General features: G+C 45.4%; 1 protein-coding gene across 1 annotated transcript in view; it reads right to left on the reverse strand.

The window, feature by feature from the left end:
• The window catches only part of LOC143804614 (DNA-directed RNA polymerase I subunit RPA2-like), a 391,215-nt gene extending 384,201 nt beyond the window's left edge, over nt 1-7,014 (reverse strand). The window contains 3 exon segments of the mRNA XM_077282870.1: nt 564-634; nt 1,485-1,614; nt 6,824-7,014. The gene's annotated coding sequence lies outside the window, so the exon portion shown is untranslated.
• Between the last annotated feature and the right edge of the window lie 20,474 nt (nt 7,015-27,488).

Consider the following 27,488-nt stretch of genomic DNA (forward strand, 5'->3'; position numbering starts at 1 on the left):
TTCAGACATAAACGCAATTTAAACTGAACAAATTTTACCACTGTAATGGAGTACAGTATGTATTGGAAAAACTGTCTCAGAATCAGTGGGATCCGTTGAAACTTTCAATAATTATTACCACATAAAGTGACACTGGTCAGAATGAAAAAAATTGGCCTGGTTATGAAGGCGAAAAAGGCTCTGGCACGAAAGGGTTAAGAGACCATTTCGAATAAGATGTTCTTCTATTAAGTATCAAATGTCCCCAGAGTAAGTCATCGGCGTCATAAAGCTGTTACCAAGTTATAAAAAAGCAAAACAATAACTATTGGCATATAGATTTTATAGCCTTGTCCAGGGTTAGAAAAATGTAATTGGTTTGTTTGAAAAATAAGAGCACCCCTGTGTACAGGTTGTGCCCGGTATTGTAGCTCCGCTCCAGTGACGGGAATGTACAGAGCTGCAATACCAGGAACAAGCTGAAGAGTGTGAAAGCATAGGGGGTTTTTGTTCTTTTTATGGCAGCCCTGTTTTTCTTATCCTGGAGAACTGCTTTAGTGTCAGATTGGTTAGGCTGTACTTACCAAGAGGTGCAGTAGTCGCTCTGTCTTCATCAGATCCATCATCTCTCCCGGATTCATCCCTTGTCAGATGTCTTTAAAACAGTAAAATATAAGGTATATTGTGAATTACAGAGTAACATATCTGTATTCTGCAGAATGAAATATAGACTCTTATGTTTCTTCATTCATTTGTCTCTTACATTCTGTAGAAACATTGGCAATAAGTAACATTTTGGTATTTATCAACCATTTTTCATGTACATGAAAGTTCAATATGTGTGGATCGTACTGGATTGTAAGGTAATATGAAGATTAGCCATGAGTGGATTTATTTGAGTGGAATTGAATTTTGCTCATATTTACAAAACTCAGAATTTTGGAGAACACAGATTGTTTGTAGTTCACTCCACGCAAATAAGACAAAGTGGAAGCTAGCTGCAGCCTCCAGCTTGCGGAACAGTAGAGCGCTGGCAAAAAGTTTAGCTCTCCTCTCTGACCGACTTCTGCTGCTTTATTCTCGATGGCCAGTTTTCCACACTATCATTGTACCGCGCCTCTGGCCAAGTGTTCCCTTTGGATTGGAACGTTGGCTACAAGTGGGCCCTGAAAGGTCTTTGCTCATGTAAGCCCCAACCAAGAGCCAACACTGTGCGCGAGCTGCGGGCAGAGAGCAGTGGGGCTTCCGGAGAGGGGCTTGGTGATGCATGAACTTTATTTTCTTCTTTCCTCCATTTATTATGGTCTGAGACTGGGGAGACCCCAGAGCATAATAAGAACAATCAATTTGTGAAGAATAATTTTGCTGTGAATCAAATCTCTAAATAAAACCTGCATGATTTGGCAGAATTTTGTCAGAGCCTCTCATCTGTAATAAAGATGTACTTATGTACTTTTTTTTACAGACTCCCATGTACAATATAAATCATCCTTTACAATACTCACCTCCATATGATTTTACAGACTTTATAGATGACATCAACAATTAACTTTGCAAGGTGGTAGCTGGTGATGTGAAATACAGCATAAATTATGAATTCATTCCAAGAGATGTCTGGAGGAACAATAACATCCACTGAAAAAGAAGAAAGAATATGTATATTATATATATTCAATAACTTGTCTGTAATACACTATGCCATTATTATCAAAGGGAATCTGTCACCAGGCTTTTGCCATGTTATCTGAGACAGCCATAATGTAGAAGCGTAGACCTTTATCACACCGATGTGTCAATTACTGGACTGTTTCAATAGAATAACTGTTTTACCAGCAATTGATTATCACTACAGGACAACTGGTCTTGCGCCTCCTAGTCCAGCCAGGCTCCAGCACTGATTAGCCGCTTTCTGTCAATATACAATGTAAACACAAAGCTGTGGCGGGGTTATACACAGCTCAAAACCTGAGCTCTGCTCAATCTGCAGAAGAGAAATCTGTGACTCTATTCAATTTTCTATTGGACTGTAGGACCCGGCAAGACGATTAAAAAATGGGGCTTAAGGCTACTTTCACACTAGCGTTAACTGCAATCCGTTGCAATGCGTCGATTTGCAGAAAAGACACATCCTGCAAAAGTGCTTGCAGGATGCGTTTTTTTTGCATTGACTAACGTTTCGCGATGCATTGCGACGGATTGCCACACGTCGCAACCGTCGCGCGATGGTTGCGCCGTGTTGTGGCGGACCGTCGGCCGCAAAAAACGTTGCATGTAACGTTTTTTGCAGAACTCCACCCCCACCTCTCCGCACATCCCCGCAGCTCACAATGGGGCAGCGGAAGCGCTGGAAAAATGCATCCGCTGCCCCCGTTGTGCGGCGGAGACAACGCTAGCGTCGGGAACCTCGGCCCGACGTACTGCGACGGGCCGAGCCCGACGCTAGTGTGAAAGAAGCCTTAGTTTGCAAGATTGTCTCAGGGATGATGCCATATTAATATACAATAGATATAATGGACTATATAGAGATCTATCCAGTTGCTTAGGTAGAGACCGATGAGTCACGGTGAAAAATTTTGACCTGGGTCCCACCTGCATATTTGTCAGATGTATGGTCTCTTGTAGCAATCCAGATCCTGTGAAGACATACGTGTTTGCCCCCTCGTGTACAATGTCCCCATCCTGTAATAAAGTCCCGAATTCTGGCCCTTCATATAATAATATCACCCATCCTGGCCCCTTCCTGTAATAATGTTCCATATCCTGGACCTCATTCAGTAATAATATCCACCATCTTGATATAAAGTCTTTATCCTTGGCCCCTTCTAGGTATAATGTCCTACATCCTGGTATAATGTCTCCCTTTCCCAGTATAATTTCCTTGGTATAATGTCTCCCTTTCCCAGTATAAAGTCCTCATTCCTTTGCCTCCTCCTGGTATAATGTCCTCCATCCTGGACCCTTTCCTGGTATAATGCCCCCCATTCTTGGCTCCTTCCAGTTATATATACCCCCCATCTCAGTATATTTTTACAGTAATAATGTCCCTGTTCTACATCAAAAGTAAAAAAATTAAATGATTCTATTCAACTTCCCCCACTCCCACTACTTGTGACATCTTCTTCCATAGCCGGAGCAGAAGTCGGCAGCTGACTTTAGCGAGCCAGTGACGGGAAGCGCATGACATTGCTAGCATTCGCCACTCGGTGAATATTTGTGCTGCAGTGAATTTCAGCTCAATGTATGTCTGCAGGGCCCACCTACCCAGGCCTGGTCGCACTCACTGTGACCTCGATCGTTAGGCCCCGGATCTATCTTTCTATATCCAGGCATGTAAACATATCAAAAAAGGCCTGTGTGTCTAGAGGAAAAAAAGACATCTGGAGGCTTTTCCATAAATAGATAATATTGCTAGATATCTGCTCTAGATTACTGGAGAAGAGGGATTGATCCAGGAGTGGAGTCTAATTGCAGCATTTATTAGGAAGGCACATTGGCTACAGAACATCGGGTTTACTTCAAATTAATGGTACCGCTCATTACAGTAATTAATATGGACCCGACTCCACTCCCATAGGGGTGGAGCCGCATATTCATTACTGTAATGAGCGGTACCATGTGACCGCTCACTACAGGAAGAAGCTGCCGACGCCGGGGAACCAGGGACCGCGCCAGGAGCAGGTGAGTATAACGCAGTGTGCGATATTCACCTGTCCCACGTTCCACCGTCGGCGCCGCTCCGTCTTCTGCGTCCTCTGCAGTGACGCTCAGGTCAGAGGGCACGATGACGCGATTAGTGTGTGTGCCGCCCTCTGCCTGAACAGTCAGTGCTGAGGATGCGGAAGACACGGCGGCGCCGACGGTGGAACGCGGACAGGTGAATATAGCAAGTGCCAGGGGCCTGAGCGACGAGAGGTGAGTATGTGACTTTGTTTTTCTTCTTCTAATCCTCTTCCCCATTTTCTTTTCCGTTGGCTGCCTTTCTAAGGAAATTGTTATTTTCCTCTCCCATGTCTTACATTGCCATCTAGTGGTCAATTATCCTCCCAGTTTATTGCTGCTGTGTTCTCATGCACAGCAGTAATTATTAGGTAGTAATACCTCACTTTTCACTTCTATATTATTTCCAAAAAAAATCATTAGCACCACAGCCAGAGCCATCTTTTAATTTTTTGTAATTAGGGTACCGTTTAATTTTCACATTTATTAATTATCATTATCAATTATCTATCTCTGTGCTATACCCTATAATTAGACATTAGTTTGGTATGCGGTATCTATAAAGAGACGTGTTCCACGTCCATCCACATAGACAACCTTCTCTGTTCTATGGGGGTATTAATTATTTATTTATAGCATAGTAATACGTATATGTACATTTAATATGTGAAATATATCACTACTGGGAAATCGCTGGTCACCACCTGTTTTTATCTTTTTGGAGGTTCAATTGTTTACATCACCCTGTCTTTTTAATATCGTTATTTTAAACTAATTGTTCAATAAAGATCCTTTTATCGTTACTTACTAATGTGTCACTTCATACCTCAATAGGTAAATTAAATTCAGCATCTATAGCCGAAGTGTTTGTGTTCTGCCTACACTAAACCCCTTGTTTCGGATTATGGTATTAATTTCTTTTTTATCGCAGCACAGCATATGAGGCAAATATCTCTATGGAGCATCTTATGGGGCGATAATCAGCATTTGTGCAGCATTATATGGGGCAAATGTCTGTATGGAGCATCTTATGGGGCCATAATCAGCATTTGTGCAGCATTATATGGGGCAAATATCTCTATGGAGCATCTTATGGGGCCATAATCAGCATTTGTGCAGCATTATATGGGGCAAATGTCTGTATGGAGCATCTTATGGGGCGATAATCAGCATTTGTGCAGCATTATATGGGGCAAATATCTCTATGGAGCATCTTATGGGGCCATAATCAGCATTTGTGCAGCATTATATGGGGCAAATGTCTGTATGGAGCATCTTATGGGGCCATAATCAGCATTTGTGCAGCATTATATGGGGCAAATGTCTGTATGGAGCATCTTATGGGGCCATAATCAGCATTTGTGCAGCATTATATGGGGCAAATATCTCTATGGAGCATCTTATGGGGCCATAATCAGCATTTGTGCAGCATTATATGGGCAAATGTCTGTATGGAGCATCTTATGGGGCCATAATCAGCATTTGTGCAGCATTATATGGGCAAATGTCTGTATGGAGCATCTTATGGGGCCATAATTTGCATTTGTGCAGCATTATATGGGGCATATTTTAATATGGAGCATCTTATGGGGCCATCATAAACTGTATGGAGCATTATATGGGGCTCCTGATCCAATATGGATATTCAAAAACACTTAACCTACTGACGTCTCAATTAATTTTACTTTTATTGGTACCTATTTTTATTTTTGACATTTACCGGTAGCTGCTGCATTTTCCACCCTAAGCTTATACTCGAGTTATTAAGTTTTCTCAGTTTTTTGTGGCAAAATTAGGGGTCTCGGCTTATACTCGGGTAGGCTTATACTTGAGTATATACGGTATTTCCTATACCTCCCTTCTGTTACATGTAGAAGTTATTGTATCCAGCCTGCAGTATTACACTTCTATGTCTTATCTATATATTATTTGACTAAACACTTGTATCAGTCCTGGTCATGTATTTAGCATTAGATCCTTCATGACCTTTGACGTACATGTACGTCAAAGGTCGTGTCCTTGTGTATAATGCCGTTCTCATGTCAAGCCTGCATGTCTCCTGGCAGTTAATGGCTGATTCATGTGATTTTAACAGTTGCGGGTGGAGTAGAGCTCCACCGATGGGTGTTAACCTGTTTAATGCCGCTATGAATCTCTGACATTTGCATTTAACACGTGCCGCGGGGGGGTCATATCAGAAGCTGATCGGCGTACCCGTGACATGTTGGGGGGTGACGATGGGTTGCCATGACAGCCGAGGGTCTGCTGAAGATGCTATGCTTGTGCGGATCCTCTTGTGAAAGTCAGCCTGTAGCTGGCGTTCATAGGAGAACGTGGCTTTAGCTATACATAGCAGTGTTTATCCACTGTTATGTATAGCACAATCAACCAATCACAGCTTCAAGTCCCTAAAGAGGACTATTAAGTACAGTAAAAATACAGTAAAAAATGAAAAAGTTCATTAAAAATTAAACACTTTAAAAAATAATTCTAAATACACTTTTGTTATCGCTGCATTTGTCAATGGAGATCTCAATGTGACATTATGATGTGCGGAACATGAGGAGCGGAACACGAGTGATGTCACAATGGGTCAGATAACTGCAACCACTAAACATGGAGCAGCTCCATCAATCTATATATGATTAATATAATATTAATGTATAAGGACCAAGCCGCGTTACAGGGTATTATGAATGTATGGGGGCCGCATAGAGAGACATTATTCATGTGTTGGGGCACAGGGAGACATTACTATTACTGGGCCACATAGGGTGGCGATATTAACTCATGATGAACACATGGGGGACAGGTTTACCAGATGAGTGCCACATAGGGGCCAATATTAATGTATGGGGGCAGCATAGGGGACATTATTACTATATGGGGGCCAGAGAAGGGGACAAAATTACTGTATATGGGTCACATAGGAGGAAATGATTAAAAATCGAAATCGCCAGAATAAAATGTTTTGGCAGCTGCAACATTGCAATAAAAGGCGATCAAAACATTGACTGGACCCCAAAATGGTATCAGTAAAAATGTGAATTCAGGGCACAAAAATAAGCCGTCACCCAGCCTAATGGTGTTTACCCCATAATATGTGAATATTTGGAAAAGTACTTACAAATAAAGCGGGAATACGTTGGCCCGGAATCTTGGTGGTGGATGTTGTCAGGCGCCATATGCTTTGGCCACGGATCACGGCGGCGGATGATGGCAGGCACGTCTTCGATACATGCTAATAGCACACTCACGATTAAAAGAAATCGAAAGAGCATTTCAGCCTGAAGAAATATCGCTTAATGTGTAATCCACAGTGAGCTTCTTCAGACAAAGCCTCTTCCTGCAGCGTCGCTGCCTTATAACCACAAATTCCGTGATGTCACAATGGAGATCTCTATGTGACATCACAAGGAGCGGAACACGAGTGATGTCACAGTGGGTCAGATAACTGCAACCACTAAACATGGAGCAGCTCCATCAATCTATATATGATTAATATAATATTAGTGTATAAGGACCAAGCCGTGTTAGAGCATATTATGACTGTATGGGGGCCAATATTATTGTAAGGGGGCAGCAAAGTGGGACATTATTACTATATGGGGGCCAGAGAAGGGGACAATATTACTGTATATGGGTCACATAGGAGGGAATGATTAATATATTAGGGGCACATAAAGGGACATTATTATTTTTTTTATTTGTTTCTTGTATGTGGTAGTATTGGTACACTGTGTGCAAAACTATTAAAGGGGTTGTCTAGCCCTTATTTTGCCCCCTAGAAAGTAATAATGCCCTGTGCCCCTTTCATAGTCACAGTAACCCGAGTTCCCCTATAACCATAAGTGCCCACTTTACATTTAATAATGTCCCCAGTCTCCCCCTGTACAGCTCTCTTATACACAGTATTATTTATTATTTATTATTATTATTATTATTATTATTATTTATTTATATACCACCATTGATTCCATGGTGCTGTACATGAGAATAGGTTACATACAAATTACAGATATCATTTACAGTAAACAAACTAACAATGACAGACTGATACAGAAGGGTGAGGACCCTGCACTTGCGGGCTTACATTCTACAGGATTAAGGGGAAGGAGACAGTAATGTTGAGGGTTGCACGAGCTCCGGTGTTGGTGAGGCGGTAGCTTCGGTAGTGATGAGGAGGCAGCGGGGTCAGTGCAGGCTGTATGCTTTCCTGAAGAGGTGAGTTTTCAGGTTCCGTCTGAAGGATCCGAATGTGGTTGATAGTCGGACGTGTGGTTGCAGAGAATTCCAGAGGATGGGGGACATTCGGGAGAAGTCTTGGAGGCGACTGGATGAGGAGCGAATAAGTGTGGAGGAGAGAAGGAGGTCTTGGGAGGACCGAAGATTACGTGAGGGAAGATATTGGGAGATTAGTTCAGAGATTTATGGAGGAGACAGTACACAGTATAAGGCCCACTCACTGTATAGTACCACCCACATAGTATACTGATCCCTTAGTATCCCCCAAACTGTTTGATGGTTCCAACACTGTATGATGGCCTCCTCACTGTAATCTCCACACTGTGTTATGGCCCCTTCACTGTAATCTCCACACTGTATGATGGTCCCTCACTGTAATCTCCACACTGTATGATGGCCCCCTAGATCGCCTCCATTTAGTATAATGCACCAGATAGTCCTTAATATAGTATAATGCACTTCCCATAGGCCTACTCTATATTGTAAAATGCACCCCCATAGACAGACTCTATAGCACAAGGCAGCACCCCCATAGGCAAACCTTGCACTATAAGACAGCACCCCATAGGCAGACCCTGTACTATAAGGCAGCACCCCCATAGGCAGACTCTGTAGTATAATTTGTGTTACAACATTATTGGAAACATATATGCACTGTGGGATAGTGTCAGACCAATAGCGATGGTTTTGTTTGTTAACTTCACCATTCACAAAAAAGATTGCCTCATCACTGAATATAATGTTCTGTGTAAACTGAGGGTCCTGTTCCAATTTTTGTTTTGCCCATTCTGCAAATTCAGCGTGCCGATCTGGGTCATCCTCGTTGAGATGTTGCAGCAGCTGGATTTTGTAAAGGTGACATTTGTGAGTAGCTAATATCCGCAGAAGGGATGTTCGAATGATGCCACTCTCCAATGATATGCAGAGAGTGCTACCCTGTGGGCTCTTGCTGAATGATGCTAGGACAGCCACTGATGATTAGTGACAGTTTTCTTGCGTCCACATTTTGTCAAATCCAACACTGAACCTGTTTCACAAAATTTGGCAAGCAGTTTGCTAACTGTAGCATGGGAGATGGGTGGTCTCGTAGGGTGTCTTGCATTGAAATCTGCTACAATGTCCCAGGTACTGCATTCACCAGACATCAACACAATTTCTATCCGCTTCTCACATGTTAACCTCTGCAACATGTCAATGGCTGTAAACAAAGAGAAATGTGTAAATAACTCATGAAAGAAAATAGTTATGTTAAAATCAAGCACACCATTGTTTTTCTTGTGAAATTCTCAATACGTTTGATGTGTCACATGACCCTCTTCCCATAGAAAAAAATAAAGTTGAATCCTAAATGGCCGACTTCAAAATGGCCGCCATGGTCACCAACCATCTTGAAAAGCTTTCCCCCTCCCATATACTAATGTGCCACAAACAGGAAGTTGATATCACCAACTATTCCCATTTTATTTAGGTGTATTCATATAAATGGCCGACCCTGTACTATTTGGGTGCACAGCAGAGCTCGGAAGGGAAGGAGCACCGTATGATGTTTTGAATGCAAAATTGTCTGGAATCGATGGCGTGCACAGTGTTGCATTTTTGAGAGCCCCCGATGTGTCTAAATAGAGGAAACACCCCACAAGTGACCCCATTTTGGAAATCACACCCCTGAAGTATTTTATCCAGGGGTATAGTGAGCATGTTGTACCCAGAGGTATGACACAGAATTTGATAACATTAGCCTGTAATATTGAATATGTCATTATTAGTGTTGAGCACAAGTGCTCGCTACTCCAGTTTGTATCAGGTGCTTGGGTATTCACCAAATATCGTGGGTGCTCGAGTGACATGCTCGAATCTCTTCCTCGCATGTTTCTTGGCTGTTAGACATCCCTAAAAAAACATGCGGGGTATCTGAGATACTCGGTGCATACCAGAGCACCTGATGCAAACTTGAGCAACGAGCACTTGCACTCAACACTAGCTGTCATATTGTCATCACATTTCTTTTCCATTTTGAAATAAAACCAATTCTCACTCTAACCCTAACCCCAACCCTAACACAACCCCAAAGCAACCCTAACACAACTCTAACCCAACCCTAACCACAGCCCTAACCCCAACCCTAACTGCAAAGAATGGAAAAAATAAAAAAAAATATTTTATCATTTTGATGTAACTAAGTGGGTGACAAAGGGGGGTTTGATTTACTATGTGTTAGAAATCGAGTTTCCTCTGCTGCACAGGGGGAATCTCGATCCGTGTCTGCTGCGGTCTCCCATTCTCCATCGGCCACAGTGGAGCCTGCTCAGCGGAGATGTCGGTCCCAGCGTCTCACTGAGTCTGGTTCAGTGCAAAGAGCTTTTGCTGCCTCTCCAGGCTCTGCTATTGTACCCTGCACTGATCTACGGCGAACAGGCTTTTCTGGGACTAAGTCCTGCTTTGCACACACTGAGCATGCCCAGGGTAAGAGCTCTCAGTGGAGATCAAGGGTCACATGTTCAGGTACTGCAGCCAAATCTATTGGTCTTTCTAGGAAGGTCCTGTAGGTACGCAGGCTCTGTAGCAGTCTCCCATTGGTCCTCTTTTGGAAGGTCCTGTACGTGCTGCAGCTATTTAAAGGGACACTGTCACCTGAATTTGGAGGGAACAATCTTCAGCCATAGGGGCGGGGTTTTCGGGTGTTTGATTCACCCTTTCCTTACCCGCTGGCTGCATGCTGGCTGCAATATTGGATTGAAGTTCATTCTCTGTCCTCCATAGTACACGCCTGCGCAAGGCAAGATTGCATTGTGCAGGCATGTACTACAGACATGGCCATGCGCTAGTATCTTCTAAAGTTGCATGCTTTGCGCCACTGTGGTCATATGCGTGAATGTGTTCAGGGACCCGGCTGAAATAAGCCCCTAGAATGCTGGCACCTCCGGCGAGGAGTGTTGTGTGCATGCATGACCACTGACTGCTCTCTTCTGGGTAGTTAGCCTTTGTCTCTGTGAGAGTTAACAGGGCACAGAGCTTTGCTTTCTCAGCCGCTCTGTGAAGCTAACAGAGCTGGTTAATACCGCCATATTGTGCCGCCATTCACTTAGCGGCAGGATATTTCCATCACGGTGGATCCCGGGTTGCGAACGCACCAATCACATCAATAAATATATTCGGTGCGTTCCGCAAACCCTAACACTATATTTTTTTTATTTTTATTTTGATCACTGTGATAGGGTCTATCACAGTGATCAAAATGAACCAATATGAAAAATTTCCTACTGTTGCCGGGTACCGTCCAGCAGATCTTGGTGGCCGCACTGCGCATGCGCCTGCCATTTTCTTCCAGAAAGATGACGCAAAGGGCCGGGGAACAGAGCAGGGAGACTCGGGGGGGGGGGGGGGGGGGGGAAGCCATTTCCTTTTCCTCTGGTATGCTAGCTCATATCAGAGGAAAGAGAAATAAATTGTAAGGCCGGCGTCACACTAGCAAGTTTTACGGACGTATGAGCGCAGAAAATACGTCCAGAAAATACGCATTGCACACGGCCCAATGATTCTCTATGGCCCAGCTCCTATCTGCTGTAGAATCACACTGACAGAATAGAATAGAATAGGTAGAATAAATGTGTACACATAGAATAGGTATATATATATATATATATATATATATATATATATATATATATATATATATATATATATATACCTATTCTGTCAGTGAGACACACACACATATATATATATATATATATATATATATATATATATATATATATATATTTATATTTAATTCAGCGCTAGATAGCAGAAAAGTCGGTAATTCAATTGCCGGCTTTTGCTATCTCCTTCACAAACCCGACAGGATATGAGACATGGTTTACATACAGTAAACTATCTCATATCCCTTCTTTTATGACATATTCTTCTTTACTAATGTAAGAAGTGTCTCTGTTTAAAATTTGGGGTCTCTAGCTATTAAATTAAAGGGTTAAATCCCGGAAAAAAATTGGCATGGGCTCCAGCGCAATTTTCTCCGCCAGAGTGGGAAAGCCAGTGACTGAGGGCAGCTATTAATAGCCTAGAGAGGGACCATGGTTATTGGACCTCCCTGGCTAAAAACATATGCCCCCAGCCACCCCAGAAAAGGCACATCTGGAAGATGCACCTATTCTGGCACTTAGCCTCTCTCTTCCCACTCCCCTGTAGTGGTAGGATATGGGGTAATGAAGGGTTAATGTCACCTTGCTATTGTAAGGTGACATTAAGCCAGGTTCATAATGGAGAGGCGTCAATTATGACACCTATCCATTATTAATCCAATAGTACGAAATGGTTAATAAAACACACACATTATTAAAAAGTATTTTAATGAAATAAAGACACATGGTGTTCTAATATTTTATTATACTCTTAATCCACCTGAAGACCCTTGTCACCTGAAATAAAGTTAAAATAAACAAACAACAATATTCCATACCTTCCGTTGTTCAGTCTTGTCCCACGCTGTAAATCCATGTGAAGGGGTTAAATCATTTTACACCCAGGAGCTCTGCTAATGCAGCTGTGCTCCTGACTGTAAAACTTGGTGAATGAATGGAATGCAGGGGAATGTACTGTAGTTACCTCGTGTCGTGGTGCTGCGCCCTCGCTGGATGAACTCTTATGAACTCGAGCTTGGGAGCATTTCAGAATATTTTCCCACGCTCGAGTTCCTGAGGACTACCTCTTGAAGCTGAGCAAGAGAATGCCAAGATTGTGCAAAGCAGTCATTAAAGCAAAAGATGGCTACTTTGAAGAACCTAGAATATAAGACATAATTTCAGTTGTTTCACACTTTTTTGTTAAGTATATAATTCCACATGTGTTATTTCATAGTTTTGATGCCTTCAGTGTGAATGTACAGTTTTCATAGTTATGAAAATACAGAAAACTCTTTAAATGAGATGTGTCCAAACTTTTGGTCTGTACTGTATATATAAAACGTTCATCCTTCACACGGTTTAATAGTAGATCTATCCAGCAGCCACATAGATTTAAGCCACAATGATCAGATTACAGAAACATCCAAAGCATGCTCTGCTCCTATATGGACACAGGACAACATGAAGGCAGCGAGAGAAGGGCAGTGATGTCATCTATTGAGAAAGTAATGGCCGGAGCTGGAGCCGCCCCTCCCCCCGCGGCGTAAGGGGAGGCCCATCATGACCATGGGATGGAGGGAGGGGTTAATGATAAAGGGGAGGTATAGTGGAGTCGGTTATGTTAACTGAGCTGGAGAGGGGTGGAGTTTTTTAGTTCCCGCTCTCCAGTCAGCAAGTGTGCATCAAATATGGCCACCGTTGATAGCGTTCTGGAGAGCCTGAGGGCCGCGGCAGCAGCGCACCCTCCAGGCTGGTTGGAACGGCAGGTAGCAGGGATCATCGGGAGCGGAGGTCCGGGAGCAGCAGCGACGTCGGCGGTGTCTCCGGTGAGGCGCGCGCGGCGGTCACGGCCTCCTGACCGGCTGTCGCCCGATTCAGCTCCGCGGGCCCCCCGTCGGCGCAGGAGCCCCTCCGGGGACCCTCCAGGCCGGGCACCTCTTAATAGCAGCGCCGGTAGGTCCCGGCCTGGGAGGAATCCTACTGCCGGGCGGGGTCCAGTGGCGGCTGCGAGGCCTTCACCTCGCGGCATTGCGGGGGCGGGGCCAGCGCGAGCCAGGCAGCGTGTGAGGCCTAGCACATCGGGGGGCCGCGGCGGGAATGCTCCTTCCGCGCGGCCTGCCTCTGGCCTATCTGAAGCAGGACGAGGGAGAGGAGTGGTGGCGGGCAGCCCTGCGGTTGCGGGTGTGGCCCCGGCAGCATCAGCAGGGTTCGTCCCTGCAGCTGGATCGATGGACACAGCAGCGGCCTCACACAGTGGTGATGGGGGCCTGGACGTTTGGAGGACAGATCAGCAGCAGCAAGCTGGGACAGGACAGGCGGCGCTACTTTCACCTCAGGCTGGATCTTCGCAGCAAGACGCAACGCAGACTCCCATGCGACAGTTGCCTCCTGGGTCATTAGATTTCCACGGACAACGGCGGTTGGATCCTGGGACTCCGGCTGGGGGGATCACAGCTCCTCCGCAGCCTGGTGAGTGTGTGTCCTTGTCTTTGCTTCCTGTGCAGTATTTGCAGTCTCCAGTGAGTGTGGAGGCGCAAGGGGGTGTGGCGACGGGTTTTGGGGTTAGTGGCGTTGTCGGGGCTGATGTGGGGGGTGTCGGGGCGGTGTTGGAAAATGTGAGGGATTTGTTGGTGCGGTTGGAGAGAGGGATGAGTGATCAACGGCATTTGGCGGCGTGGATTGGGTCGCAGAGGGTTACGGGTTCGACGCAAGTGGCGTCGGGCTCTTGGGCGCCGGTGTCGGTTTCAGTTCAAACGGAGAAGGAAAAGGAGTGTCGGGTCCATTTAGATGATAGGGCTCATGGGGAGGTATATGTTTGTTTTGAGGGCCCTTTGGGGGCGCATCTTAAAAAGGAGGTGATAGAAAAGATCATTAAGGATGAATATGTTGAAATTTTTTCGTTGCTCCCGTTAGAAAAATTTAACCTAGACAAAGGGAAGAAAGAGGATAGTAAAAAGGAGGATGAGGAAAAACGTAGGTGGCGTTTGATTCCTCAGACTTTCACAAATTGGCTACAGGCGTTTGCCATTTTAGCGAGTGTGATTGAGGAGAAGGCGCCTGAGAAGTGTTCAGGCCTTTTTTGCTACATGGATTCCATTGGAGAGGCGCACAGGGTTTATGGTGGTCAGGCCTGGTTGAGATATGACGAGCAATTCCGGCAGATGAAGGCTATACGACCAACGATTCGTTGGGATCAGAAAGACATCGGGCTTTGGCTGCGGGTGATGGCGCAGTATAAATTTGGCCAGTCCTTTCAGGGGGGGGCCGGTAGTTCCGGTCAGAGTAGTCAATCCAGTTCGGCGGGATCGGCCGGACAGTCCAGTCAGGCGGGGGGCCGTAAAGCGGGCTTGTGCTGGCAGTTTAACGACGGGCAATGTAAGTTCGGGGTTAACTGCAAGTTCAAGCACTTGTGTTCACACTGCAGCGGCTCTTCCCATGGGGCCTCTAAGTGTTTTAAAAAATCTAAGTTCAAGTCAGGGCCAGGGAATTCTCAAGGGGGTGACGCCAGTGAGTCTGGAAAGGATGGTCCCCTTTCTAAATAGATACCCCCTGAGGGAGGCAGCGGGGGTGCTACATAGTGGTTTTCGGGACGGTTTTGTTATTCCGGCCCCTTCGTTTGTGGTTCCTCGGACGCTTAAGAATTTGAGGTCGGCAATGTTACAGGGGGACGTGGTGTCAGAGAAGTTGAAGAAGGAAGTTTCGTTGGGAAGGATGGCGGGCCCCTTTTTGTCTCCTCCGTTTGAGGATTTGGTTGTATCACCGCTAGGTGTGGTTCCTAAGAAGGAAGCTGGAAAATTCCGTTTGATTCACCACTTGTCTTACCCGCGGGGGTTGTCTGTTAACGACGGTATTGCACCCAAGCTTTGTTCGGTGGTGTACGCGTCTTTTGATGAAGCCGTTGCGTGGGTTGGCAAGTTTGGTCGTGGCGCCTTGTTGGCTAAGACGGATATTGAAGCTGCATTTAGGTTGTTGCCTGTTCATCCTGATAGTGTTAAGCTTTTGGGTTGTTTTTGGGATGGGGGGTTTTTCGTGGATAGGTGTTTACCTATGGGTTGTTCCCTCTCCTGCGCTCTGTTTGAGATGTTTAGCTCTTTTTTGGAGTGGGCGGTTAAGGACGTTTCTGATTGTGATTCGGTGTTACATTATTTGGATGATTTCCTATGTGTGGGCCCGGCTGGGTCCGACCGTTGTGTGCGCCTTATCCGTGCTGTTGAATGGGTGTGTGAGCGTTTCGGAGTTCCATTGGCACCCGGGAAGACGGAAGGGCCGTGTACGTGCCTGAGTTTTCTGGGGATTGTTATTGATACGGTTGGGTGGGAGTTTCGGCTTCCTGTTGACAAGATTGATGGTTTGAAGGAAGATTTGGCCCGAGCAAGGCGTGTAAAGAAATTGACTCTGAGAGAATTACAGTCGCTATTGGGAAAACTTAACTTTGCGTGTCGGGTTATGCCAATGGGGAGGGTTTTTTCCAGAAGATTGGCGAGTGCGACGGCGGGAGTCCGTGCGCCGCACCACTTCATTCGTTTGTCAGCAGATTTGAAGGAAGATTTGGCGGTTTGGAGTTCCTTTTGGGTTCTTACAATTGTCGTACTTTGTTCATGGAAAAAACGGTGGACAATGATTCTTTGGAATTGCTTACGGACGCGGCGGGTGGCAGTGGTTTTGGGGCTTACTTCAAAGGGCAATGGTGTGCTGCACCCTGGCCGGTGGATTGGGTTTCATCAGGGCTGGTTCGTAACATAGCGCTTTTGGAAATTTTTCCGATCTTGGTGGCGGTTCATTTGTGGAAGTGCGAATTTCGCAACAGGCGGATTCGCTTTAACTGTGACAACATGGGAGTGGTGTGTGCGGTCAATGGACTTACTGCTTCGTCGCCACCTGTGGTCCGGGTTCTCAGGCGATTAGTCCTATCTTGTTTGGAATTGAATTCGCAGGTCACTGCGACGCATGTGCCCGGGGCGAGGAATTTAATAGCTGATTCCCTTTCTCGTTTCCAGTTCGAGCGTTTTCGGTCGTTGGCTCCGGAAGCAGAGACCATCGGTTTGGATTGCCCAGCGGACCTTTGGCTCGTGGCATCAGAGACGCTGGAGATCTCATAAGATCGTCGTTGGCTCCGAAAACATGGGAGACTTATCAATTGGTTTGGTCTTCGTGGGAAGGGGTCTTGGCATCCTGCCCTGGTGGAGTTAATACCGATGACCAGGTTGGGCTTCTGTTGTCATGGATTAGGCGTGGTTTTGATGAAGGTTGGTCGTTGGCAAAGGTGTTGCGTATACTGGCGGCTTTGGCTTTTGGTTTCAAGCTGAGGGGACAGTGTGATTTGACTAAGGCCTTTCTAGTGAAGCAAGCGGTAAAAGGCTTTAGGAGACAATATGGTAGGTTGGATTCTAGGCGTCCTGTTTCTTTCGCGATGTTGGAGCGATTAGGCGAGATTTTGGGTGACTGTTGTGGGTCGCTGTTTGAACAACGTCTTTTCAGCTTGGCTTTTTCGTGGGCGTATTTTGGTGCAATGAGAATTAGCGAATTGGTGTCTCCTAATAAGAAAACAGCTGGTGGAATTTTGGCAAGGGATGTTTTCTTGGCAGAAGGTTGTGTGGAGTTCTGGTTGCGTCGATCCAAGACGGATCAAGTGGGGCGCGGTAAGAGAATTGAGCTGGGTGAAGTAGCGGGTTCTCTGATGTGCCCAGTTAGTTGTTTAAAAAGTTTTTGGGGGCTGGGGCCCCGCAGAGACGGATCCTTGCTATGTCATGAGGACGGTTCGGCTTTGTCCAAATATCAGTTTCAAACGATTTTGCGGAGAGCGGTGGCTTTGTTGGGGTTGGATGATTCGCGTTTTACTTCTCATTCGTTTCGGATTGGGGCAGCTACAGATGCGGCCGTTGGAGGTTTGGATGTGGATGCTATCAAGCGTATTGGGAGATGGCAGTCAAATAGATATCGCAGCTATGTTAGATGTTAGGGGTGGTGTGCATTTTCTCATTATGAAAAGGTGCGTTTCCGGAGTGGTGTTTTTTGCTTCGTTGGTTGTTTGACTTTTGTTTTTTGTATTGTAGGTTCTTTGCCGTTTTTGGTATGGATTTTCGGCCATTCCTATGTTCATTGGGGAGCACGACGCGCTGATGTACGGCCGGAAGGTAGACAGCTCGGGTTCGATCGGTCGGTAACGTTGGTCCGGTGGATCGGTTTTAGAGGTTTGACCTGGAACAGGGTGCTGAAAGAAATCAATGTGGCGGTGCTTTTAGACAGATCTCCGGATATCCTAGTGCTGCATGCTGGAGGAAATGACTTGGGTTCACGCCCGTTTAGAGAACTAATCAAAGATATCAAACAGGACTTGTTGCGCTTGTGGCGGTTATATCCAGGGATATCAGTAGTTTGGTCGGAGATTGTACCGAGGAAACGATGGAGGAACATGCGGTCATTGGATAAACTTAACAAGGCCAGAATTAAGGTTAACCGAGCGGTGTCCGCGTTTGTGGCCAGGAATGGGGGAGTAGCCGTAAGGCATTTTGAGTTGGAGAAAGGTGATGGGGCATTTTGGCTTGCAGACGGTGTGCATCTGAATGCTGTTGGAATCGATTTTTGGGCACTTGGACTGCAAGAAGGTGTGGAGAAGGCCATAGCTTTTAGGAGTGGTGGGGTCTCGGGTCTTTAAGGTTTCAAAGTCCCTCGTTGTGGTGGCTGGGGGAGAATCCTTGGAGTTGTTGGAAATTGGGTTGGGGGGAGTCATTGGCTTATGGCTCCCCGGTATTTTGTGTAAATCTGGTTTTGGATCTGGTGACTTGGGGGTTCCGGCGGGGGGAGTCGGTTCCCCGGGAATTGTAACGTGAACTGGGAACCCTTTGGGGTTTTGGTGCTCTCGAGCCAGGCGGTATCGGCTGGGAGTAATTTGGTTTTGGTAACGTTCACGTTGTGTTGTTTTTGATCACCAGATCCATGGGGAGCTCCAAGGATCCCTCCTAGCTTAAAAAGTTATTGGATGTTATTATTTATGATGTTGTTTGTGTTTAAATAAAAAGGCTGCTGTGGCCGACATTATTCCAAAGAATAAGTTGTTCGAGTTTTTATTTACGGGATAGAGGGTACGGGTTACGTGGGGGTGTACCTAAAGGTAAGCGTTTTATTGTTTTGTATATCCCAACGGTTCGACATTACCAGGGTCAAGTAATGGCCGGAGCTGGAGCCGCCCCTCCCCCCGCGGCGTAAGGGGAGGCCCATCATGACCATGGGATGGAGGGAGGGGTTAATGATAAAGGGGAGGTATAGTGGAGTCGGTTATGTTAACTGAGCTGGAGAGGGGTGGAGTTTTTTAGTTCCCGCTCTCCAGTCAGCAAGTGTCCCGCCCTCCCGCCCTAATAGTTTGGGTGTAGGTGGGTTTTTTGTTTCAATTTTTGGGGGTGGTATGTTATGTATTATGGGTCATTGCGGCTGTGGTGGCTGGGGGAGAATCCTTGGAGTTGTTGGAAATTGGGTTGGGGGGAGTCATTGGCTTATGGCTCCCCGGTATTTTGTGTAAATCTGGTTTTGGATCTGGTGACTTGGGGGTTCCGGCGGGGGGAGTCGGTTCCCCGGGAATTGTAACGTGAACTGGGAACCCTTTGGGGTTTTGGTGCTCTCGAGCCAGGCGGTATCGGCTGGGAGTAATTTGGTTTTGGTAACGTTCACGTTGTGTTGTTTTTGATCACCAGATCCATGGGGAGCTCCAAGGATCCCTCCTAGCTTAAAAAGTTATTGGATGTTATTATTTATGATGTTGTTTGTGTTTAAATAAAAAGGCTGCTGTGGCCGACATTATTCCAAAGAATAAGTTGTTCGAGTTTTTATTTACGGGATAGAGGGTACGGGTTACGTGGGGGTGTACCTAAAGGTAAGCGTTTTATTGTTTTGTATATCCCAACGGTTCGACATTACCAGGGTCAAGTAATGGCCGGAGCTGGAGCCGCCCCTCCCCCCGCGGCGTAAGGGGAGGCCCATCATGACCATGGGATGGAGGGAGGGGTTAATGATAAAGGGGAGGTATAGTGGAGTCGGTTATGTTAACTGAGCTGGAGAGGGGTGGAGTTTTTTAGTTCCCGCTCTCCAGTCAGCAAGTGTCCCGCCCTCCCGCCCTAATAGTTTGGGTGTAGGTGGGTTTTTTGTTTCAATTTTTGGGGGTGGTATGTTATGTATTATGGGTCATTGCGGCTGTGGTGGCTGGGGGAGAATCCTTGGAGTTGTTGGAAATTGGGTTGGGGGGAGTCATTGGCTTATGGCTCCCCGGTATTTTGTGTAAATCTGGTTTTGGATCTGGTGACTTGGGGGTTCCGGCGGGGGGAGTCGGTTCCCCGGGAATTGTAACGTGAACTGGGAACCCTTTGGGGTTTTGGTGCTCTCGAGCCAGGCGGTATCGGCTGGGAGTAATTTGGTTTTGGTAACGTTCACGTTGTGTTGTTTTTGATCACCAGATCCATGGGGAGCTCCAAGGATCCCTCCTAGCTTAAAAAGTTATTGGATGTTATTATTTATGATGTTGTTTGTGTTTAAATAAAAAGGCTGCTGTGGCCGACATTATTCCAAAGAATAAGTTGTTCGAGTTTTTATTTACGGGATAGAGGGTACGGGTTACGTGGGGGTGTACCTAAAGGTAAGCGTTTTATTGTTTTGTATACCCCAACGGTTCGACATTACCAGGGTCATAATAGATCCTGTGTTATCTAATGTACATAGAGCTTTATCTATAATTTATAATCCTGTCTGTGATCATAATGAACCTGTTGAAAAGTCATCTGCACAGGAAAGAAAACATGAATCCAGTATACAATTTAGTGACCAGTGTAAACATTTTATTTCTGATTATTGTAAGACATTTAAAGCCATGAACAATTTAGAACCCGGCTATTTAAAGAATCTACTGAAGTCCCCTACTCCTTGCCAACCGCTCAGAACAACAGGCATGAATAAACTGTTCATATCCAGAAACTTACATTTGGAGTCAAAGCTTTTTTTTTTACAGCCCCCACACGGGACGTCGTCATTACCTGGATCATTTGGGGAAAGCTCATCCTTGGACACACTTGAATCATGACTGATGATGCACCTGTTCAGTTCAGCATTTGCAGACAAATAACCCACCCGTCCTCTACATCGGGCATAATACCAAATAAATTAATTTATTTTACAAATTCACTTTGACTCCATTGTGAGAAAATAAAAATAAAGGGAACACTAAAATACCACATCCTAGATATCACTGCATGAAATATTTCAGTTGCAAATCGTTATTCATTACATAGTAGAATGTGTTGAGAACAATAAAACATAAAAAATAATCAATGTAAATCAAAATGAATATCCCATGGAGGTCTGGAGTTGGAATGATACTCATAATCAAAGTGGAAAATCAAATTACAGGCTGATCCAACTTCAGTGGAAATGCCTCAAGACAAGGAAATGATGTTCAGTTGTGTGTGTGTTGCCTCCATGTGCCTGTATGACCTCCCTACAATGCCTGGGCATGCTCCTGAGGTGGCGGTGGATGGTCACCTGAGGGATCTCCTCCCAGACCTGGATTAAAGCATCCGCCAACTCCTGGATAGTCTGTGGTGCAATGTTACGTTGGTGGATGGTGCGAGACATGATGTCCCAGATGTGTTCAATCGGATTCCGGTCTGGGGAACGGGCACGTCAGTCCATAGCTTCAATGCCTTCATCTTGCAGGAATTGCTGACACACTCCAGCCACATGAGGTCTGGCATTGTCCTGCATTAGGAGCAACCCAGGGCCAACCGCAACAGCATATGGTCTCACAAGGGGTCTGAGGATCTCATCTCGGTACCGAATGGCAGTCAGGCTACCTCTGGTGAGCACATGGAGGGCTGTGTGGCCCTCCAAATAAATGCACCCACACACCATTACTGACCCACTGCCAACCTGGTCATGCTGAAGGATGTTGCAGGCAGCAGATCGCTCTCCATGGTGTCTCCAGATTCTGTCACATCTGTCACATGTGCTTAGTGAACCTGCTTTCATCTGTGAAGAGTACAGGGCACCAGTGGCGAATTTGCCAATCATGGTGTTCTGTGGCAAATGACAAGCATCCTGCATAGTGTTGGGCTGTGAGCACAACCCCTATCTGTGGACGTCAGGCACTCAGACCATCCTCATGGAGTCGGCTCTAACCGTTTGTGCAGACACTTGCACATTTGTGGCCTGTTGGAGGTCATTTTACACGGTTCTGGCAATGCTCCTCCTGTTCCTCCTTGCACAAAGGCTGAGGTAATGGTCCTGCTCCGGCAAGTTGTTGCCCTCCTATGGCCCCCACCACATCTCTTGGTGTACTGGCCTGTCTCCTGGTAGCGCCTCCAGCCTCTGGACACTACACTGACAGACACAGCAAACCTTCTTGCCACAGCTCGCACTCATGTGCCATCCTGGATGAGCTGCACTACCTGAACTACTTGTGTCGGTTGTAGAGTATGTCTTATGCTATCACGAGTGTGAAAGCAAAATCAACATTCAAAAGTGATCAAAACATCAGCCAGAAAGCATTGGTACTGAGATGTGGTCTGTGGTCCCCACCTGCAGAACCACTCCTTTATTGAGGGTGTCTTGATAATTGCCAACAATTTCCATTTCTACACACTATGTCCTTAGACGAACGCCGCACCTTTCAAGATCTGCTGGAACTGCTGGAGGAAAACGAATCCGGTTTGGACAGGAGAAGGTTCCCACACAGGAATAAATCACTTAGAACACCATCCTTTTCTTTGGTGCCTGCCATTAAAATTTTCTTTGAAGTGGTCAAGCGGGATATCCTGTCCATGCCTATCCGGGTAAGTGGCCCGCTAAACCTAAATATAGATGAGAGACGAGCCCTAACAGCTCTACAAAACAATAAGGAATTTACCATCAAAGAGGCAGACAAAGGGGGCAATGTGGTGTTATGGTCTGTCCAGCTTTATGAGGCTGAGGCCAAGAGACAACTGAGCAACACCCAATATTATCAAAGGCTTCCATCTGACCCTTCTTCTCGTTTTCTCTCTAAATTTGAACAGCTTCTCTGTAGGGCCCTACAGCTTTCCATCATTACCCAACAAGAAAAACAATACTTGTGGGTAGCCAACCCGGTTACGGCCACATTCTACATGCTGCCGAAAATACACAAGGACAGTCAGAGACCCCCTGGTAGACCGATTGTCTCCAGCGTTGGCAGTATGTGTGAAAGGGCAGGTGAGTACCTGGATTTTTTCCTTCAGCCGATTGCCTCATCTCTCCCCTCATTTGTCCGTGATTCCGCACATTTTATTGATTTATGTGGGCACATTGAACTTCCGGAGAATTTTCTCCTAATTACATGTGACGTAGAATCGCTATATTCTAATATCGGACATAAAGAGGGGATTGAGGCGGTGACGCATTTCTTGGACCAAAATAGCTCTATAGATAGGGGCCATGACTCTTTCCTGCTCGATTTGCTGACATTTGTGCTTCATCATAATTTTTTTCTTTTTGATAGGGTATACTATCTGCAGAAGTCAGGCGTGGCGATGGGCGCTAAATGTGCACCAGCCTACGCAAACACCTTTCTTGGCTGGTGGGAGGAAAAGTTTGTATACCCATTACCAGCATTTGCGACCCATGTCCACGCCTGGCTTCGCTTCATAGATGACATCTTTATTTTGTGGAAGGGGACGGAAGAAGATTGTGTTGAGTTTTTCAATACTCTAAACTCTAATCCCTACAATATCTACCTCACCTATTCTTTCTCTGCCAGTGAGATTACATTCTTGGATCTGAGGATCTTCTCCCATGGGAATGGTTTGGCAACGGATCTATATCGTAAGCCGACAGCAACAAACTCGCTTCTGGAGTTTACAAGCTTTCATCCCTGGCATACTAAGGTGGGTGTTCCCACAGGACAGTTCTTACGTGTCAGGCGTAACTGTACTCGTGACTGTGATTTTTCGGTTCAAGCTCGGGACCTTACGGACCGCTTCCAGCAGAGGGGTTACCCGAAACGTATTATCTCTATGGCCTATCAAAGGGCAAGGAACCAGGACCAGAGATCACTCCTGTCCCCTAGGAGACGGTGTCAGGATGCACAAACTAGGTTCATCACAGACTACAACAGTGGTTGGACACAGGTCAGTAGTATTTTATCTAAACATTGGCAGATTTTACGAATAGATCCTCAAACGGCAGACATCACCAGTGAGAGACCCCTTATGGTGGCCAGGCGAGCACCAAATTTAAGAGATCTTCTCATCAAAAGTCATTTCCAAAGACCTACAACAAGATTGAACAGGGGCGTTGTCCTTAGGGGTTCTTTTCCATGTGGGGACTGTAACATCTGTCCCCACATGGCTGTGACGCGAGATGCTTTTATCCATCCCATCCGTTTGAGTAGACATTCACTCAAGGCTTACATTAATTGTAAATCGAGGAACGTGATCTATGCTCTTATCTGTCCCTGCAAGCTATTGTATGTTGGACAGACATCACAAGAACTCAGAAAACGGGTCCAGAAACATATTTCTACAATACACTTAGCGGCTTCTGACTCCAGGAAGGGTAAGGCCCTTACTCCAGTGGCTGAACATTTCCTGGCGCATCATGGGGGCACTTCTTCTGGTCTTTGGGTTGTGGGCCTGCATAAACTGAGTCATAATGAAAGAGGAGGGGACAAGCGTAGGATCTTGTTACAGGTCGAATCCAGGTGGATTTTCCAATTACAAACGGTAGCCCCATTCGGATTGAATGAGGAGCTTCTCTTTACGGGATTCCTAGGTTGATGACCAACAAATGGAATGCTCTATATCCACCTTTCCATACGTACATGTTCTCTTTGAGGTTTTATTGTATATTTTTGGATAAAAATCCTCTTTTTGTTATTCTTGTAGTTTCCACATGGTTTCGATCTGTCCACATGGTTATGCTATAACCTTTGTATGATTTGGAAAATGGAAGTACCAATATTGGACCTCCTGTGGATCTCTATGGAGACGCAAGGAAGAACCTGCTACAATCTGATATTTTGGTCTGTTTTTTCGTATCCTTATGGGAATCCATTTTACCCACCAGGACTTCGTGTCATTCGGATCCGGATTGGACATTGGATTCGTCGGGCTTTATTTGTACATGACCTGATTGTTAATGGTACCCTTTGTGGGCATTCAAGCCGGATGGCGTCGCCGCAGAAAATGTACAGGTCGTTGGAGCACCTCATGTGGTGTGCTCTTGTGGACTACTTCAGTACTATAACATGCGTTTGCTTCCCCAAATGGACATTCAGCGGTGAAGAAATATCTGTTTTGCGATTTGATATGTGTATGGCGGTATTATACTATTTTTTGCATCTTTACTGGCTATCGAGCTTTTATTTGTCGATACCAGCGGAGCTGTTTGTTTTGGTGGGAGGTTGTATTTATGGGACCGTGATATGTATGTTTATTCCTGCATGTCATATTTGGTCCACACATCTACATGGGCATGTGTGTTTTTTTTTTGTGTTTTTTTTTTTTTTTTTTTCCGTCTGTACACCGGAATGTACATTTATTAACATTCGTTCTCTCTTTTAGGTGCTTTATTTACCATACCGGCTATTGTACCAAAATATATACTTGATCTTAAGTTGTGCCTTTATTCTTCTTGTTCCCTCTGTCCGTCTTCTATTTCATTCTATGCGCACCTTCGCTCTTGCTTCTAGACGCTTGCGCAATGTGACTCATTTGTGAGTCAGTTTTGCGCAGCCGCCACTTATCTCCATGGAGATTACTGCTACTTCCGGTATGCTTTTCACTATACCTAATTGACGCACGCCCCCGTACTTCCGCCTCCTGCTTCCAAGCGGTCCAGCTGTTTGCACTCCAGACGGTAATTATTAGTGTTTATATATGTGGATTAATCACCACTTCTTTCACTTTCCCTGAGGAAGCCGCTGCGGCGGCGATACGCGTGGGATTTCTTCTGCCCACTCCATTTTTGGTCCTGATGCCGGACATGTTGGCATGGACTCTATCTTAGGATCATTTGGCCGGATTAGGTATGGGTTCTAGCACAGCTGTCGCTTCATTCAGCTGAATGCTTACACTTATGCATGCAGCCCAGATCTTATTAAGCTACACACTTCAGTATTATTTCTTGCCAGGTCTCCATTAGGTGGCTCGTGCTCTATCCAGTGTAGTTACTACAGAATATTTTAGTTTTAGGAGCTGTGTGTTTCTGGCTGTGCTAGCCTCTGAGGATATATGCCTATGCACATTTTTTTCATTGTGCTTACAAGCTATATGGCCATATGAATTTATTTCCTATTATTTCTGTGGAGTGTTTTTTTTTGTATGTGGTGTTGTATTTTAAATGCTTTTAACCTGTTTTGTCGTGGTGTTCCAATAAATGATATTGTACTTTTCTACTATATTTAGTTGTGCGGGCCTATTTATAGTCCATTCTTTTCTCTGTTTTGTTCCATATTTCATGCATTGGACTTGGCTCTGCACACTTTTTCTTGTTTCTTATTTTTCTTTATACAGCGAGAGTGCACCCCTACATACAATAACAATTTCCATCTGTTGTCTATTCCAGTTGCACAACGGAATGTGAAATTGATTGTCAAACAGTATTGTTTCCTAAGTGGACAGTTTGATTTCCCAGAAGTTTGGTTTACATGGAGTTATATTCTGTTTAAGTATTCCCTTTATTTTTTTGAGCAGTGTATATACTGTATGTTTATCAGAATGGGGCCCAGGATAAGCAACATATACCGGAATGGGGAACATGCATACCGGGATGGGGAACACAGTCGGGAAAATACCATAAGGATTTGATATACTGCAGATTTTGCTAATTTTCCCAAGTACAATGAACGGAGAGATCTGTAATTTTTATTGTAGGCTCACTTCAACCTTGAGAAACAGAATCTAACAAAAACCAGGAAATCACATTGTATGGTTTTTAAATAATTAATTAGCATTTTATTGCATGAAATAAGTGTTTGATCACCTACCAATTAGCATTCCAACCTTGCCACCATGGCCAAAACCAAAGAGCAGTCTAATGACACCAGGGAAAAATGTGTAGACGTAGGCTACTTTCACACTTCCGCCGGTACGGGGCCGTCGCAAACCGTCGGCCCGACGTACCGACGGATATTGTGCTAAATTTAGCACAACGTGGGCAGCGGATGCAGTTTTACAATGCATCCGCTGCCCATTGTGATGAGCGAGGAGGAGGGGGCGTAGTTCCGGCCGCGCATGCGCGGTCGGAAATGGCGGACACGTCACACAAAAAAAGTTACATTGAACTTTTTTCGTGCATTGCGTCCGCCAAAACACGATGGATCCGTCGCACGACAGATGCAACGAGTGCCCATCCGTCGCGATCCGTCGCTAATACAAGTCTATGGGAAGAAAATACATCCTGCAAGCACATTTGCAGGATCCGTTTTTTTGCCCATAAAGACGGATTGCGACAGAGAACAAAAGACGGAAGTGTGAAAGTAGCCTCAGAACATGGGAAGGGCTACATGACAATAAGCAAGCAGCTTGGTGAGAAGGCAACTGTTGGCACAATTATTAGAAAATGGAAGAAACACAAGATGATTATCAATCTTCCTTGGCCTAGGGCTCCATGCAAGATCTTGTCTCGGAGGGTAAGGATGATTCTGAGAGGTCAGGAATCAGCCCAGAACTACAAGGAAGGACCTGATCAATGACCTAAAGAGAGCTGGGACCACAGTCTCAAACATTACCATTAGTAACACACTACGCCATCATGGATTCAAATTCTGCAGGGCACGCAAGGTCCCCTTGCTCACGCTAGCACATGTCCAGACCCGTTTGAAGGTCGCCAGTAACCATCTGATGATCCAGAGGAGGAATGAGAGAAGGTCATGTGGTCAGATGAGACCAAAATAGAACTGTTTGGTATCAAGTCCACTTGCCATATTTG

Source organism: Ranitomeya variabilis, chromosome 2 (genome assembly GCF_051348905.1).
Source record: "Ranitomeya variabilis isolate aRanVar5 chromosome 2, aRanVar5.hap1, whole genome shotgun sequence".
Lineage (NCBI taxonomy): Eukaryota > Metazoa > Chordata > Amphibia > Anura > Dendrobatidae > Ranitomeya > Ranitomeya variabilis.